Here is a 12,947-nt window from a genome sequence, read left to right on the forward strand (position 1 = left end):
TTAAACCTCTCCCAGGTTTCCTGCAAAGTTTCAGTCAGTTTTTGCCTGAATTGCAATATCTCATCAATTTGCGTCGCAGTTTTGTTGGGTGGATAGAACTTATTTAAGAACTACTTGACTAGTTCCTCCCAAGTAGCAATGAAGTTTATTGGGAGCGAATTCAGCCAAGTTTGAGCCTCCCCAGTCACTGAGAATAGGAACAGTAATAATCTAATTGCTTCAAGAGTCACATTCAGCTGTCTTTGAGTGACACAAATTGATAGAAAGTTCTTCAGATGTTATTGTGGGTCTTCGATGTACGAACCATAGAAAAACCTTTTTATTCTGCATCAAGTGTAGCATGGTGTTGGTAATCTGAAATGTCTCTGCTTGTATCAGAGGGAATGCAATTGCGGTGGCCAGGTTATCAGCAGTTGGTTGCACCCAATCATATAGAGCAGCTTCCGGCACAAGAGGTTCTACCACTTTGATGTTTGGGTCAACTCGATCATTCATATTATTCTCGTTGACGTTCTCAACGTCGTCTATTTCAATTTCAAATTGTTCGTCTTGTTTTAGTTGTTTGCCCTTCTTGTTAGCCCGATTTAATGCCCTGAATGCTTTCTCGGGATCTGAGATTCCTTCAAAAAGTTCACCAGTTCTCAAAGAGCTTCTAGGCATGCACCTGAGTCACAGAAGAGTTCAAACGTGAAAATTTCAATGGAAATATTTTTAACATCATAGAAAATTAATCTAAACTAAAAATCCAAGCAATTCTTCCAAGTTGTAATAAATAGAACCTTTAGTTCCCCAGCAACGGCACCAAAATTTGATCATTTCCAACTATGTCTTATAAAAAGGACTAAGCGGTCGCTGCAAATATAATCCGGTTCAAGAGTCCGGAGTCGACTCCCATATGGAACTAACCTATTTGCTACAACTTTTAGTGTCGCTAATGATAAGCTCAGACAATTTTAAGAGTTCAAGATTTTATTTGATAATTAACAAAAAATATTTAACTAAGGAAAAATGACAATAAAAACTCTTAATAAGCAAGAATAAAGTTGAATGCAAGGGTAAAAGAATCTAGGGTTACTGATTTTCCCAATTGTCGGATTAATTCCTAACACGTTAGCTATAATATCGCCATAACACTCTATAAAGATGATAAATTATTGCTTACTGTACTTATCTCTCTATCAATTACCATAATTTACAAGAAGCATTCTCTCGAACTACTCTAGTTGACAATTTGTACAACTCATAAATATCACACCAAAGCTTCGTTATCTCTTATCCTGCTTTAAAAGTCAAGTAATTAATCTCTTAACTTACTCGAAAGTGGCGTTGTTCAACAACAATCTAATCAAGTGTTCTTTCTCAAGCAACACTAGACAACTAGATACGATTAATCAAGGGCCCTTTCAATTAATCACAACAAACACATAGTTGAACAATTATAGAGTAAAAACGGCTCAATTATTTCAAAATGTAATCAAGACTTCGTCCAACAATTAGTTCCATCAACCTTAGATGACGAGTTTAACTACTTATACTACTATGCACGATTACAATATAAAAAGTTATAACCAATAATGGAATTAAGAAGAAGATGAAAAACTCGTAGGAGAATTCTCCGTCTTGCTCCTTTTGTGTTCTTGCCTCCAAAGTTCTTCTAAAAACAGAGATACCCTCTTTTTGGGCGAGGTGGACTTCATATAGATCAAGGTTAGTTGCCTCTCAAATTACAAAATCGGCCTTGGAAATTTTTTTTTGGAAGCACGTGCGCGGCCGCACATCATCCGCGCATTGACCGCGCACTTTGGCCAGTTTCTGTCTGACATGCGCGGCCTAGTGCGTGGCCACGCATCGACCGCGGACCTGGAAGATTTTCTGTAGCATTTTTTTCTTTCTTCTTTTTAAGCGCGCTAACCTCCAAGTGGCCTTCAATGCTACATATTAGCTCCAAAACACTTTTTGACGTCCTCAAAGCCCAGAATTGCTCTTGCAAAGCATAAAGTTCTTAATTAGAGCCATTTGTTATCATTTAATATTCAAATATTAATAAAGTGCAGCTAAGTTAGAGTGCAAATAGTATCTAAACTACATAATTATAGCCTACTATCAGACTCCTTCCATTTACAGGAAAACCTATATCTAAAGATCGGACAAAGCATCTCCAAGTGAAGTGACAAAAAACTAATATACAACCAAGTATGGGGAGTAGTTCTATAATACCAAGAACTTATCTTCATCATAGCTTTAACATTGCCAAGAAAGAAATCCATACTGAAGAGAATCATATAATTGTCCAAAAGGGAAAGATCAGTGAGTTGTCTGTGTATGATGTCAGTGACAGAAGAGATGGAGCACTGCATTGGTGGTTGTAGATGCCTGTTGTAGACACTTTGATGTGTCCAAGAGTATCTCTCAACAGTGTGTTCATGTAGCATGTGAACCAATGCACTGAAGAGGGCATGAGAAGCTGCTGAAAGTAGTGGCCAGGTGTAATGAGTTCTGAATCTAGAGTGCGGAATGGAGGTCACATGGGATCTTCTTTTTGCTGTAACATAGTGCTCATATAGGTTTGAACCCCGAAGTATGTTTCCAAAGAACCTATCAGTGGTGTATGAATGTGATGTGTGTTTCTGTATAGCATGATCAGAGGGACATGTCAAATAAATTTGATTCACTTCCAACAGAATGAGCATCTGGGATGTTGATACCACACGTTGAGAGTACATAAAAATTCTAGACCTATGTAATGTTCCTACAAAATACAACAAACAAGTTAGTAGTAAAAGAGCACCATTGCCACTCTTCCTGAGAAGCATAACTATGGCACTATAGTCAGTGATGAAAGACTGCTGCAGGCTTTGGGCATTACTGCCCTGAGACCTGTTGATGAGGAAGTAAGGTAGTGCTTTTAGGTTCTTGTAGATTCTGAGAGCTGGTGATGATTATAGGTTGTAGATGGGAAGAAGGGAAATGCTACTGAAAAATGAGTGGTGATTTAGTAATGAATGATATCCTGTGTGAGAGTAGATGTGTGTTGATCCCCTGTTTAGAGATGGGAGCTGCTGCATTTTAAGCTCGTTGTTATAGTGTCTGTGTTGAGAAATGGCAAATTTGGGAGTTGCCAGGCTGCTACTACTATGTTCTAATGTCAAGAAGAAACATGGGCACATAGTATTAACTAGCACATTCCAACTGCATTGCATTAGGTATGACTGACTGTGTGAGCCTGAGGAATTATATCACACTTTGCACCCTTGACCAACGCTCAGTAGAATGAGCATTAAGGATCCTAATACCATACGTTGAGTGTAGGTCAATAGGTGGAATAGACCATAAGAATTAGTACCTACAAAACAGTAAACAATGTTAGTAAAATAGTTGTGCCTTTTTTTGTGATTATGAGTGTGTGCTCTTAGGTTCTTATGGCTTCTGATAACTGATTTGAAGTTGGATATGTTTTTAATGAGTAGGTAAAGTAGGTGATCAGGAAGGAGGTTAAGATTGCTACTACAATTATGTGTGAGTGTACGTGGATGGAAGATGTGGAGTTGTGGTGAAGGTTGTGTGTTATTGTTGGGGTGTTATGGTGGTAAGCGTGGGTGTGATGAATTTAGCTACATAGAATGAGTGTCTATTAGATGTAAAAGGTTCAAGAAAATACACATCCTATAACCTTGAAGGTTTAGGAGTAGTCTATTATGGTCAATGGTATGGTGTGGTGTGTATGCTATTTAGAGACCATGTTTGTTCTTATCTTTTTCATTTCCACTGTAGAAAATCTTGGATTAAAACACTGGCATTTTCTCAGTGGATTGAGCATCATGGATGCTAATACCACATACTTAGAAGAGTCCAGTGAATTAAGTAAGCTTAAACCTGCAAATAAATAAAATAAAGTTAGTGAGGAAGTCTGCAACTGTATCCTTCTCCTAGTGGGTTTGAACATAGTTCATTTCTTCCATAATGATACTCCCATATATGATCACAATAGTTTGGACAATTAGGTCCGCTCCCCTAAAATAATTTCTGACATCCATATCCATGTGATGAACTGGAGGCCAGTTGTGGGTAACTTAGTCATTTTGTGGGAATGATTCTTCGCAGGTAGATCATGATTGAGTTTGGATAAAGAATCTGCAGGAAAATTAGTTTCCTTATAAACATGTGAGCATTTGAAGTCCTCATATTGTCTATAGAGTGCCCTGAGGTCTTGCACATTATTTTCAAGGTTCCAAGGAGGTTCTGCTGAATTGTTGAGCCATTGTATGAGTAGAGCAGAATCAACTTCCAGGTGGATCTTACTAAAACCATTCTCCAAACACCATTTCATTACCAAAATTATTGTTATTGTCTCTACTAGATTGTTAGTTCCTTCACCTAAGGGATTAGCTAAAGCAGGTATCAAGTTACCCTCAGAATCCTTGATAATGACCCCAGCTCCAATCTTGCCTGGATTACTAAGTGCACTACCATCACTATTGAGTTTAACAAAGCCACATGAGGCTTCTACCATGTCATATGAAGGATGTTGGCATGAAATTGCAGGTCTTCAATAATAGAATATAGCAAATGGCCAGGTGATGGTAGGCTAATTAGCTTAGAGGAGAAGGTTAGTATAAGATTTAATGGAGAAAAGAACTTTGATCCTTGTGGATTTCTTGGCTCCATATTTGACACTACACCTATTCTTCCATAAGATTTAACATATAATGATAGGAAGGGTATCCGACAATAACTTGTGTACCTCATTCTTGCTTCTTTGAATCCACAATTTCATCAGGAGCAATTGGAGAGGCATGTCTTCTAAAGGGAAACCAATAGGACCAATAAAGACTTTCCATATGGCTTTAGCAAAATGACCCCTGCTGAAAATGTGATCTACCGACTCTACATGTGGTCTAATATAACATACACATCTAGTGACACTAGTATGTCCAAATGATATAACTCTATCGTCAGTGAGAAGTTTATTTCTGAGTGATATCCAGAGACAGAATGACCATTTGAAAGGAATATGTTTATTCCATGTCATCTTGTTGGTGAAGAGAACATGTTTCCTTTTCCTAATTATACCCAAGTAGAAGCGCATGTGAAGTTACCATAAGTAGTAAGGGTCCATGTTGGTTTGTTAGGAGTATGAGGTAGGTAGTTGATGGAAACTTGAAGAATCTTTTTGATTTTGTGTGGTGGGCACACGCATTGAGCTTCTTAATGTTCCATCTCCCTGAAATCCAAAAATGAGACACAAGAATATTGCCAGGTGTACCTCTTTCATTTCTGAAAGCTGCCAAAGGTCCTGCGTCTAACCAATTATTTCACCAAAAACTGGTGGTGCAAGAATGTAGCCTCTGCAGAATGTGAGGTTCAGTTTCTCTTTTGTTGGCCATCATCTTTTTCCAGGTCTGAGATTGTCTAGTATTCCATTTTTTGGATACAGGATGTGACCTCTTACAGTATTTAGACCTCAAAAACTTACTGCATAGGGATTTTTTAGTTTAAAGGACCACCATTGTTTCAATTCCATAGACTTGAAAACATTAACAATGTATCAAAACCAGTACTTCCTTCCTCTAGTGGGTAGGACATTTTCCCTCATGAAGCCTAGTGATATTTGTTTCTATCATTGTCCATGCCCCAGAAAAGGTTAGCAGTCATTCTCACAATTTGCTTCATAACAGTTTTAGGTGGTAACACTGCGGAGAGGAGGTGGATGGGTAGAGATTGTAACACATGTTTGATCAGAGTAGATTTTCCTCCATAGGAAATCATTCTAGCATGCCATCCCCTAATTCCGTTAACTATATTGAAGATTAAGTCATTGAAATGTATGACTTTCTTCCTCCAATCCAAGGTAAGTGATTGGAGATTCCCTTCTAGTAAAACATGTAATCTGATGAATTCTGTTGACATTGTATTGGAATACACAGTATGGAGTCATGAAGTGACCCTTGGCCTAGTTGATTTTCTGCCCAGATGTATTTTTATATGCTCCAAGATCTTCATGATTTTCATTAATGACACCCTATTGCCTGATGTGAAGATAATCACATCATCTACAAAACTCATAAGGTTGACTTGTGGACCCCTCTTATCCATATATAACACATTGAAAAATTGATCATGATGAAGTTTGTTAAGCATATTGGAAAGTAGCTTTCAGCTGACAGGATGAATAAGGCTGGAGACAGTGGATCTCCCTGCTTTAAACCCCTTGTAGACTTGAAGAAACCATGTCTGGAACCATTAACAACCACATAATACCAGTTGTTGGACATGATCCTCCAGATCATTTCAATGAGGAATTCATTAAATGCCATTCTCCTAAGCATAATGCAGGTAAATGCCAAGGAAATCATGTCATAAGATTTTGTCATATCTAGCTTAATGACCACATTAGCTAGAACATTTGGCTTCTTAATTCCTTGGACAATATCTTGAGAAAGCATAATATTCTTTAAAATACTTCTCCCTTTGATAATCCAAGCGGATAAGCTGAGATGATGTTTTTGCAGTATAGGTGCAAGCCTAGTACAAATTTATTTAGAGATGATTTTGTTGATGAAGTTACTTAAGCTTATGGGCCTAAATCAGTCAAAGAGTTAGGGAAATCCACTTTGGGTAAAAGAACAAGGCATGCATTGATCATGTATCTAGGCATCTCACTTCTTCCAAAAAATGCAAGAACCACCTATAGCAAATCATTCTTAATCACTTCCCAATATGATTGAAAGAATTTGGCATTCATCTCATCTGGGCGTACAACACTCGTTGGGATCATGGAAAAAATAACTTATTTAAGTTCTTTCATGTCAGGATCCTTTGAAAGTTAAACATTGTCTTCATTAGTGATCATGGTTGGAATACAATTAAGAAGGTCCTCTCTAATGTGATCTCCAGGTTCAGTGAAAATTTCTTCAAAATAGTCACAAGCAGCTTCTCCAATAGCTTCATCACCCTGAATCCAATTTCCTTATTCATCCTTGATTTTGTGGATGAAAAGTTTTCTTCTTCTACCTCTGATCAAACTGTGAAACTACCTAGAGTTGGCATCACTTTATTTGAACGATCGTAGTTGTATCTTCTGCTTCAGTACCTTCTCCTCAAGTTTCATCAATTTAATGTATTGATCTTGAAGTTCAAGTAAGGTAATCCTATCAGTTGGATCATTGGTAACAGTCCATTTCGCTTATACTAACTTTACCTTTTGTTCATACTCCTTTGGTTTTTGAAAGAAGTCCCTATATTGCTATCTAGACCATCTACTCAAAGTACTAGACAAGGCTTTATGTTTTTGGTGAAAGACCCACATAGGATTTCTTGTAACTTGCGTGTGGTATGATACTTTCATTATTTACCCAACAATTAAGAAACCTGAAGTATTTCATGGCATTATCTTGTCTCGCATGCATTTCCATTAGGAGAGGTCAATGGTCAGAACTTGTTCGAGCCAAATGTGTGACTGTAGTAGCAGGGAAAGAGGTTAGCCAGTGATCATTAGAAAGACCCCTGTCCAATATTTTCCACACTATAAAATCAGATCCTCTTCCATTAGACCATGTGTATCTTGGGCCATAAAAATCCAAATTAATCAAACCACATTCTTCAATCATGCTGATGAAGTCAATACTCTTCTTCATCTATTATGGTATCCCTATAATCTTCTCATCCATAGAAGTAATGATATTAAAATGTCCTATAAAACACCAAGGCATAATGCATAGAGTAGATTTGAGTTTCAAATTCTCCGACAGAGTTATTCTCAGAACAGGTTTACATTTTGCATAGATCAGTGAGAGGTAAAAGGTATCTCCAACTTCTATATGCTTCAGCTCAATTGTCATCTCTTGTTCATCTTGGTCCAAAAGAGTACCAGTGAACTCTTGATTCTAGAAGATCCATATGTTTTTGTTAATGTTGGAAGCAACCTGGTTCATTGACAGTTGCATTCTGTCACGACCCAAAATTTCCCACCGATGGGACCGTGATGGCGCTTAATATTTCACTTGCCAGGCAAGCCAACGTTAGAGAATCATTAAACCAATTCCTTATTTTTATTCAGTAAATAACAATAATTAACTAAAATAAAATATAATAAGTGAGGAATATCAAAAACTGTATTATTTACTACCACCAGGATCTGGAGTCACAATTCACGAGCATTCTAGAATTTTTACTACAAGTAATAGTCTGAAAGAAATATAACGGTATGAATAAAAGAAAACGGTAGGACATAAAAAGATAGACGGGGACTTCAAGGTTTGTGAACGTCGACAGATCTACCTTGAGTCTTCGGACAGCGGACCAATAGCAAATCTCGATCAACCTGATCCAGTATCAAAATCTGCACAAAAAGTGCAGAGTGCAGCATCAGTACAACTGACCCCGTGTACTGGTAAGTGTCAAGCCTAACCTAGACGAAGTAGTGACGAGGCTAAGGCAAGGCACCTACAAATAAACTTGTACAATTTAACAGTGTATACGTAAATAATATGAATGAAGAACTAAACAGGAAATGTCGGGAGTGGGAAACATACTGAGGGGAAAACAAGATAAAGAACTACAACAGAATGATTACCGGAGCACTCAATATACCATGAATCAACAAGAATAGTGAATACAACAAGGAAAAATGCATGACATCACCATTCGTGCTTTTACTCTCAATCTCACCATAAAATTAATAGAAACGACATGGCATCACCCTTCGTGCATTAACACTCACAATATAAAACGGTATTACCCTTCGTACATTAACACTAACAATATGGCATGGCATCACCCTTTGTGCAATAATACTCACAATATGGCACGGCATCACCCTTCGTGCGTTAACACTCACAATATGACACGGCATCACCCTTCGTGTATTAACACTCTCCATTACCATAATGCAATGCATAAATAACATCAAGGAGATATAATAACAAGTACAAACCTTACTTCAACATTTGATTCCACAATATCAATCTCAACTTTGAAATAAAAACTCAGTTATCACCAGAAAAATCCGTAAACATGATAAGAACGATAATTTGGACAACACTAGTATAACACGTAGCAATTTGGCATAGGAATGAGACAATATCAAAAAAAAAGAGAAACATGGAAAAACAGGTAAATTGGTGGCGCATAGGTACTCGTCACCTCACATATACGCTGCTCACATGAATTTCACTTAGCAAATAATCTAAGGTTCCTAATTCCCTCAAGTCAGGGTTAGACACAACACTTACCTCACTCCGAAGGCCACTTAATTCTCAATCATAGCTTTTCCTTTGGAATTCACCTCCAAAACACTCGTATCTATTCAAAAATGACTCAATAATATCAAATATTTCTAAAGGAATCAATTATATTGCATAAATTAAATTTTCTAATTTTTTCTCCAAAAATGCGAAAATCGACCCCGCGCCCGCTTGGTCAAAACCCGAGGTTCGGACCAAAATCTTTTACCCATTCACCACCGAGCCCGAATATGTAGTTAGTTTTGGAATACGACCTCAAATTGAGGTCTAAATCCCCAAATTCCTGAAATCCCTATTTTCTACCCTTACTCCTAATTCTACCATGAAAACTCTAGATTTTACGTTGAAAATTCAAGAAATGTAATGGGTAATTGAAAGAAAATGGTTTTGAATCACTTACCAACAATTTGGGGAAGGAATGACTCTTGAAAAATCGCCCCTCACTGTTTGGTTTTTGAGAAAAATGAATATTTTGGCAAAAATCCCATTTTGGATTCTGTTAAGTGTTGGGCGACAGTGTTCATCGCATTCGCGAGAGCACTGTCGCGTTCGCGAAATGTATGGGCTGCCAAGACTTCGTGTTCGCGAAGCAGTGCTCGCGTTCGCGTAGGCTACCATTCCCTGGTCTTGGCGTTCGCGAGACATTGCCCGCATTCACGATGAAGAAAAGGCTGACTCCCCCTCCCCAGTGCCTAACGCTACACGTTCGCGATGAGCTTGTCTCTCTCGAGAAGGGTAACGCCCTCATCGCTTCGCGTTCGTGAAGAAGAAATCCTCAGCTGCCCAGTTTACTCTTCGCGTTCACGAGAGTGCGTTCGCAAGAGTACCTTCGCGAACGCGAAGAAGGATATGCCAGAACACAGATTCTGCAGAAAAAATAGATTTCCAAAGTCCAAAACATCCCGTGGCCTATCCGAAACTCACCCGAGCCCTCGCAGATCCAAACCAAACATACACACATGTCTAAAAACATCATACGAACTTGCTCGCGTGATCAAATCGCCAAAATAACACCAAGAACTCTAAATTTAGCACTAATTCAAATGAAATTCTCAAGAACACTTTAAAACTTCTAATTTCTCAACTGGACGTCTGAATCACGTCAACTCAACTTCATTTCTCAACAAATTTCACAAACATGTCTTAAATATCATAATGAACATGTACCAGGCTCCCGAACCAAAAATACGGACCCAATACTAATAATGCCAAATATCAATCAATTCTTAAAAACAAATAATTTCCAAACTTTTAATTTTCATCAAAAATTTATAACTCAAGTTAGGGACCTCCAAATTCGATTCTGGGCATACGCCCAAGTCCCATAATTCGATACGAACCTACCGGGACTGTCAAAGCACGGATTCGGTCCTGTTTACCAAAAATGTTTGCCGAAGTCAACTAAAATCAACGTTTTAAGGCAAAAATTCTTATTTTCATTAGTTTTCAACATAAAAGCTTTCCGAAAACCTGCCCCGACTGCGCATGCAAATCGAGGAGGGTAAAAATGCGATTTTTAAGGCTTAAGAGCGCAGATTCGAGTTCTAAAATATAAGATAACCTTTTGGGTCATCACATTCTCCACCTATAAAACAATCGTTCGTCCTCGAACGGACATAGAAAAATACCTGGGCTGGTGAAAAGGTGGGGATATCTACTCCGCATATCGGACTCGAACTCCCAAGTAGCTGCTTTAATAGGCTGACCTCTCCACTGCACTCGAACTGAAGGGTAACTCTTTGACCTCAACTGACGAACCTACCGGTCTAGAATGGCCACCGGCTTCTCCTCGTAAGTCAAATCCTTGTCCAACTAGATAGAGATGAAATCTAACACGTGGGACGGGTCACCATGATAGTTTCGGAGCATAGACACATGGAATACCAGAAGAACTGAGGATAACCCTGGAGGCAACGTAAGTCTATAAGCTACCTCCCCACTCTCTCGAGGATATCAAATGGCCTGATATACCTAGGACTCAACTTGCCCTTCTTCCCGAATCTCATAACATCCTTCATAGGCGATACCCGAAGCAATATTCTTTCTCCAACCATGAATGCAATATCACGAACTTTACGGTCAGCATAACTCTTTTGCCTGGACTGAGCTGTATGAAGTCGATCCTGTATAATCTTGACCTTGTCCAAGGCCTCCTGAGCTAAATCGGTACCCAATAACCGAGCTTCCCCCGGCTCGAACCACCCAATTGGTGACCTACACCGTCTACCATATAATGCCTCACAGGGGGCCATCTGAATGCTCGACTGGTAGCTGTTATTATAGGAAAACTCTGTTAATGGCAAAATCTGATCCCAAGAACCTCCAAAGTCGATAACACAGGCACAGAACATATCCTTCAAGATCTGAATAGTACGCTTGGACTGCCCATCCGTCTAAGGATGAAATATTGTGCTCAAATCAACTCTCGTACCCAACTCACGCTGAACTGCCCTCCAAAAGTGTAAGGTAAACTGCGTACCTCGATCAGAAATGATAGACACGGGCACACCGTGAAGATGGACGATCTCATGAATATAAATCTCTGCCAACCACTCTGAGGAATAGGTAACTGCCACAGGAATGAAATACGCTGACTTAGTCAGCCTATCCATAATGAACCAAACTGCATCGAACTTCCTCTGAGTCTGTGGGAGTCCAACAACAAAGTCCATAGTGATACGCTCCCACTTCCACTCAGGAATATCTAACCTCTGAAGTAAACCATCAGGTCTATGATGCTCACACTTTACCTGCTGGCAATTTAGGCACCGAGCTACATAGGCAACTATGTCCTTCTTCAGTCGCCTCCACCAATAATGATGCCTCAAGTCCTGATACATCTTGGCGGCACCTGGATGAATAGAATACAGGGAATTGTGGGACTCCTTAAGGATCAACTCAGAAAGTCTATCCACATTAGGCACACAAATACGACCCTGCATCCTCAAAATTCCGTCATCTCTAACAGTAACTTGCTTGGCACCACCGTGCTGCACTGTGTCTCTAAGGACAAGTAAATAAGGATCGTCATCCTGTCGATCTCTGATGCACTCAAATAAATAAGACCGAGCAACTGTACAAGCTAGAACATGGTTAGGCTCAGAAATATATAACCTCACAAACTGGTTGGCCAAGGCTTGAACATCCAATGCAAGTGGTCTCTCACCAACTGGAATATACGCAAGGCTACCCATACTGACTGACTTTCTACTCAAAGCATCGGCCACCATATTGGCCTTCCCGGGATGATACAATATGGTGATATCATAGTCTTTCAATAGCTCCAGCCACCTCCTCTGCCTCAAATTGAGTTCCTTCTGCTTGAACAAATACTGCAAGCTCTGATGATCAATGAATACCTCATATGGCACGCCGTAAAGATAGTGCCTCCTAATCTTCAATGCGTGAACAATGGATGCCAGCTCTAGATCATGAACAAGGTAAGTCTTCTCGTGAACCTTCAGCTGCTGTGAAGCATATGCAATAACCTTGCCACCCTACATCAATACCGCACCCAGACCAATACGAGATGCGTCACAATATACTGTATAAGATCCTGAACGTGTGGGTAACACCAATACCGGTGCCGTAGTCAAAGCTGTCTTGAGCTTCTGAAATCTCGCTTCACACTCGTCTAACCACCTGAACGGGGCACCTTTCTGGGTCAATCTGGTCAACGGGGCTGCTACGGATGAAAACCCATCC

The sequence above is a fragment of the Nicotiana tabacum genome, chromosome 4, assembly GCF_000715075.1.
Source record: "Nicotiana tabacum cultivar K326 chromosome 4, ASM71507v2, whole genome shotgun sequence".
Classification (NCBI taxonomy): Eukaryota; Viridiplantae; Streptophyta; class Magnoliopsida; order Solanales; family Solanaceae; genus Nicotiana; species Nicotiana tabacum.